Raw genomic sequence first — 6,560 nt, forward strand, 5'->3', positions numbered from 1 at the left:
ACTCGAACGAGTATCAAGCTCGGACGAGTACGTTCGCTCATCTCTATTTGTTATTTAAAAATAACAAAATCTCCAATGAAAGGATTAATCATAAATCCCCCAAACGATGTTCGGGGTCATGTACGGCCCCTGCGATGAGATCGCACGGAGCCATGCGGGTGTCATGGCAATCAGGGACCTTCTGAAAGGCCCCAGGGCTGTCATGGCAGAATGCCTATCAAGCCATCCTTGTGGGATGGCCTGATAGACTGCCTGCCTGATCACAGTATGATGTAATTACATCATACTGCAAGAGCAATTAAAGTATCACAAGTTGTTGTCCCTAGACACCTTTCTTGAGTATAACAATATTACATGCTATATTTCAAAATGGATGGTTACTTCAAAATGGGTGGTGATCCAAGGATTATTCTGATTGTATGAGCCTCGTGTGGTGCAGAGTGTAAACTCTCGCCTACGACCTGAAGGTTGCAAATTCAATCCCCGAATGATTCAGGTAGCCGGTTCATGGTTGACTCATCCTCCCGAGGTTGGTAAAATGAGAACCCAAGGTGGGGGGTAATAAGTAATGGGGACGCTTGGTGGGGGGGTAATAAGTAATAATTACCTGAAAGCGCTGCGGAATAAGTTGGCGCTATACAAATACCAAGATTTATTTTATTTTATTGCCAGATTGGATTTAGGAAGGATTTTTTTACCCTAAAATAAAACAAATTGGCTTCTAACACATTGGGGTTTCTGTTTGCCTTCCTCTGGATCAACATTCAGGGGGAGGGTGAATAGGCTGCACTAGATGGGCATATGTATTTTTATTCAAGCTTACACACTGTTAGGCCTCCTTCACACAAGTGTTTGCAGAAACGCACCCCTTTTAACGCTGTGTTTTCTAATGTTTCAGCAGTGCTGGCATGCGTTTTGCCAAGGAAGCTGAAAAAAAAGCAATACTCATCTAGCAGGCGCCATCCATGCCACTGCTCTCTGGAGCTGCGGGCAGGCTTCTGGGCACTTGTCAGTGCCAACAGAACATCTTTTGCTGGTAACGGGGTTTGAAGACCGCGGCTCAGCCAATCAGAGGCAGCGCTGGATGCACCAATCACAGCTATTCATCGAATGCTGGTTCTGAGGGTCTGAGCCAGCGCTTGAGGAACCAATCAGAACAATCTCTTGCTGGAGGCGGGGGTCTTCAAATCCCAGCAATAGATGCTTTGTCAGTGCTGATGTTATCGGACCACACCGGTACCAATCTGATTTATATTCCATGACACTGACAAGTGCCTGGAAGCCGGACGGAGATCCGGAGAGCAGCGGGAAGGACCCAGATGGCGCCTGCTAGGTAAGTATTGCTTTTTTTTTAGGTAGCATAACTAGGGCTTGTGCTTAGCACTGAAACCGCTGCCCATTAATTTCAATGGGCGACAACGGAAAACTGCTATAAATAGAACATACATTGCTTTCAAAAGTTCAGTATTGAAAACACTGCATTTTGACGCTTGTGTGAGCAGCCCTATTGAAATGAATGGGAGCGCTGTACAGTGTTTAGTGCTGCGCTGAAAAGGCAGCACTAAACGCTGTACAAAAACGCCTGTGTGAGACAGGCCTTAATGTTATGTTACCATGCCCTAGTTAAGTGCCAATGACCCTTTTTTAAGTACGGTAATAAACCTGTTACGGACGTGCAGGCAATAGGACAACGACTTACATGGACATAAAGCCTGCAGAGAGGAAAGAACACCGACAACGTGCATGCAACCAGCAACAACAGAACTACAATGCTATGACGGATAAATGGACATGCAAGCTGAAATCTAACAATGACTGACAAGCTCCAGAACACTTACCAAGAACACCAACACACATTAGCAGATGGAATAACTAATAAATACAATGTATTAGTTAGTGCTTTGGCCAAAGTACAGAAGCTCACAAGCCCACGTCAAGGGTCCTCGTTGTTTGGTGAGTTCCTACTCTAACAAGACAACTAAAACCCAGTAGGGACAGCCCCACACTGGAACCTAGGGGCCTGGCTCACCATAGATGGTAACTGGCATAAACACAAGACAAGGCAATTACAACATACAAACTGAACATGTCACTGTTCACACCAACAAACAGATGAGGGAATTACAGCATAAAAACAGAACAGGACAGTTCATGCCTAATGTCTAGTCACCTACACAGACACTAACCATGTCGCAGTTCACACCAACAACAGGCAAGGGAAATACATATACATGAACAGATAGTTGCTCACACCTCATGTCTGGTCACCTACACAGACACTGAAAACGTTGCTGTTCACACCAACAAACAGACCAGGAAATCCCACCCAGAACCTCAGTCATGCAAGCAACACCAAAGTAGAACATCCATGACTCTAGGCACCAGGGTTCTGAGAGGGAATAAGAATGACAAATGGATAAATGACCAGCACCCTCTAGTAAGAGGGGCTGACAGTTATATGCCGCAGCCAGGTAGTGATTGGTTGACTGGAGAACTCCACACCATTAGCCAGCCAAATCAACCACAACTGCAGCAGTGTGCTCTTAAAAACCCACCGAACCACAGGTCTCAGGAGCACAATGTGACAAAACCCAGTTGAACTTTAGCATGAGCACTCCGGAAAACTCATGCATGTACTTATATTCACCATATCTCCTCCTCCATGCCCCCCCCCCCCAAGCCTTCGACTGCCACAGCAGATTATTGAGGCATTCCAAGACTATTGCTCCCTTTACAAGTTATTTTCCTCCCTTTCAGACTTCAGGAATGTGGCACAACGAGATTGCATATGAACCTAACTTCAAACTTTAGGGTTGGGTCGACTTATACAGAAGTTCATTAACTCTACGGAAGCACTCATTACATGGGAGGAATTAGCCTTAAACTTGAAATACTCTCGTGCTGGCAAGGTGCCCAGTCCAGATGGCCATACTTTATCCTACTATAAAACTTTCTGTGAGCTTCTCTTCCTTCACTTTCTCAAAGCCTTTAATTTACTCACCTCTGGAGGCTCTCTCCCTAGAGACACATTGAAGGCACATGTCACAGTAATGCCAAAAGAAGGGAATGGCCTCTTTTTCTATCAGTTACCACCCAATTTCCCTCCTGAATGTGGAACTAAAACTCTTTGCAAAGATATTGGCAAACAGATTATCTCCCCTCCTTCAGTGTATTATTCATAAAGATCAGGTGGGCTTCATGCCCTGTGATAACACCACCAGGGTCATTAATATAATTCATTAAAGGAGATGTCCCGAGGCAGCAAGTGGGTCTATACACTTCTGTATGGCCATAATAATGCACTTTGTAATGTACATTGTGCATTAATTATGAGCCATACAGAAGTTATAAAAAGTTTTATACTTACCTGCTCCGTTGCTGGCGTCCTCGTCTCCATGGTGCCGACTAATTTTCGCCCTCCGATGGCCAAATTAGCCGCGCTTGCGCAGTCCGGGTCTTCTCCTCTTCTCTATGGGGCTCCGTGTAGCTCCGTGTAGCTCCGCCCCGTCACGTGCCGATTCCAGCCAATCAGGAGGCTGGAATCGGCAATGGACCGCACAGAAGCCCTGCGGTCCATGAAGACAGAGGATCCCGGCGGCCATCTTCAGCAGGTGAGTATGAAGACGCCGGACCGCCGGGATTCAGGTAAGCGCTGTGCGGGTGGTTTTTTTAACCCCTGCATCGGGGTTGTCTCGCGCCGAACGGGGGGGGGGGGGTTTAAAAAAAAAAAACCCGTTTCGGCGCGGGACATCTCCTTTAAGCTAACAAAGCAACCCTGCCACTATGTTTACTCTCCAAAGACGTAGGAACGGCATTTGACAGGGTTAGCTGGGATTTTATATTTGAGACTTTCCAGCATGTTGGACTAGGCGCTAATATGGTCAAATGGATCTCACATCTGTATTCCTCACCTGTAGCATCAGTGAAGGTGAATGGTCATATTTCTGTTCCATTCAAATGGTACCCAGCAGGGGTGCCCCTCAGCTTTATTTTGTACGTGGAGCCTTTCCTTTGCCATGCTTGCTCCAGTCCACACATAATGGGGGTCTTAGTGGTGGGCCCATATGCAGTACCCGCCTATGCAGACAAATAGTTTTTTCTGTCATCTCTGAGTATCTCATTACCAAACCTGATTGTAGATTTTCACAGTTATGCTCTTTTGTCCACCTCCACAAATTGGAGGTGTTGAACATCCACCTACCTCAATCTTTGGTAACTGAACTCATGGATTCCTTCTCATTCCATTGGTCTAAAGACTCTATAAAATATCTAGTTATTCACCTCACCTGAGACGTTTCAAATCTCTATGCAGCTAATTACCCATCTCTCTTAAATAATGTCCAGAATCACCTTGAGTCTTGAACAGAAGGGAACTTTTCTTGGTTTGGATAGTGTTCCATATTTAAAATGAACATTCTCCCTTTGATTCTTCATACAGGCACAGTCTGTTCTTTAAAACTTTACTCTTCCTGCTAACTAGGTTTATCTGGGTAGGCAGACCAACTCTTCTCACGCATTTAACACTTATCAAAAGTTTCAAATGACCTCCTGATGGCCACATCGAGGGGCGACTACTCCCTACTGACACTCCTCCATCTCTCCGCAGCATTTGACACTGTTGAGCATAAACTCCTCCTCAGTATGCTTCGCTCCATCGGACTAAAGGACACTGCTCTCCCCTGGTTCTTCTCCTACCTATCTGACCGCTCCTTCAGTGTCTCCTTTGCTGGCTCTACCTACCCTCCTCTTCCACTTGTTGTTGGGGTCCCCAGGACTTGGTCCTCGGCCCCCTCCTCTTCTCCATCTACACAGCCCCTATTGGACAAACCATCAGGAGTTTTGGCTTTCAGTACCATCTCTACACTGACAAGACCAAGCTACACACCTCCTCCCGTGACATTACAGCAACATTCCTCCAGAACGCCACCGACTGTCTGTCTGCTGTCTCTAACACTATGTCCTCTCTCTACCTAAAACGGAACTTCTCAAAAACTGACCTACTGGTGTTTCTGCCTTCCCAGACAGCATGCCCCATTAGTGGACTACCGGTTTGTGACATTTCCACTAGGTCACCAGATCAACTGTGAGTTAAGTGATCACAAAGTGGAGGAGAGAGACGTGCAACACCTAAACCAAGAACTGGATGACCCAAAAAATTAAATGAAATGGACAAATTGACATCTGGAAGGGATTGTTTGCAGAGCTCGTTTTTCCACTGTCAAGGACGCACTAAGGCTGCCTTCCACGGCCGAGGCGGAATATCGCTAGCGATATTCCGCCGAGGGGGAGCAGGGGGGAGAACTGACAGGTCTCCGCAGTGAGCCTATATAATAGATAGGCTCACCGCAGAAAATCGCGGCATGCCGCGATTTAAATCACAGAATCGTTGTGATTCTCCGCTTGTGAACTTCAGGCTGCTCTTTCTATAGTTCTCCAATGGAAAGCATTCACTGCGTTACCCGTAGACGGATTATCGCTGCGGATAATGCAATGACAACTCGCCCGTGGCAGGCCACCTTAGAATCTGCAAGTGAGTGGAAACCAAGTGGGGACCGCACACTATTGGATGAATGGGGTTATGCTGCTGCACACAAGCCATTCATCCTGAAAACATCATGATTCTTGCTCAGGTGTCCAAATGCTTTTGGTAAGATAGTGTATACCACAGGCTGTAGCTTAGGATATATATAGGAAAATGCAATGAGTTTGCAGTTACGTGACTTATTGTGGAGCCTAAATATGTGTATATGCAGTTTATGTATACTGTAAACTGGTGTTTAACGTTAGACATATGCCTTAAATGGGTTATAAATGTGATAAAATCTATTGTGAGGATACAGGAGGCTGTCAACATTCCACCAACATAAACACATTTTGTATCTGTGTACAGTAAATACACCTCATGTACAGTGATAAATAAAACCCACACCTCCGCAGCATGTAGCTACCACAATCAAAGCTCTCTGGGCCGTATTTGGGACATAGGTGAGCACTGCAATCAACCATGATTAAGGTTATCAATGTTGTTAATATTCTATATAAAAATGCATTGATGAAAACCGCTTCCAAAACTAAATAAAAACCCTCATTATACGTGTCCTATCTCAAGGACAGGAGGACAGCTCTACTCTGCCGGATGCATAAAGTTTCACTTTCTCTCTCCTATTTCTTACAAGTATTCTTGTAGGGCTGATGCACAATGTCCTGCTGTATGCAGCATTAATATGTTGCATCTGCAGCCACTGACTTTTTATTCACATTTATTCTGATTGTAGTTTTATATTTTCACTGTAGACTCCAAGAAAAGACGGCTATTGCTGTTATGGATGGTATGGGCATGGATCTGAGTTTTTTTTTACAGTTAATGGTCCAAGAGACTCGCATTTGGTGGGATCTTACAACATTGGAAAAATACATTAGCAAAAATATGGTCTAAGGATTAAAAAGATTCCGGCACATCTATTCAGATTTGTTCGTATCTGAATGGAACCAAATGCTAACGATTAACCCCTTAAGGACACTGCCTATTTTGGCGTTGAAGACCCAATGATTTTTGGGGG

The sequence above is a fragment of the Eleutherodactylus coqui genome, chromosome 4, assembly GCF_035609145.1.
Source record: "Eleutherodactylus coqui strain aEleCoq1 chromosome 4, aEleCoq1.hap1, whole genome shotgun sequence".
Classification (NCBI taxonomy): domain Eukaryota; kingdom Metazoa; phylum Chordata; class Amphibia; order Anura; family Eleutherodactylidae; genus Eleutherodactylus; species Eleutherodactylus coqui.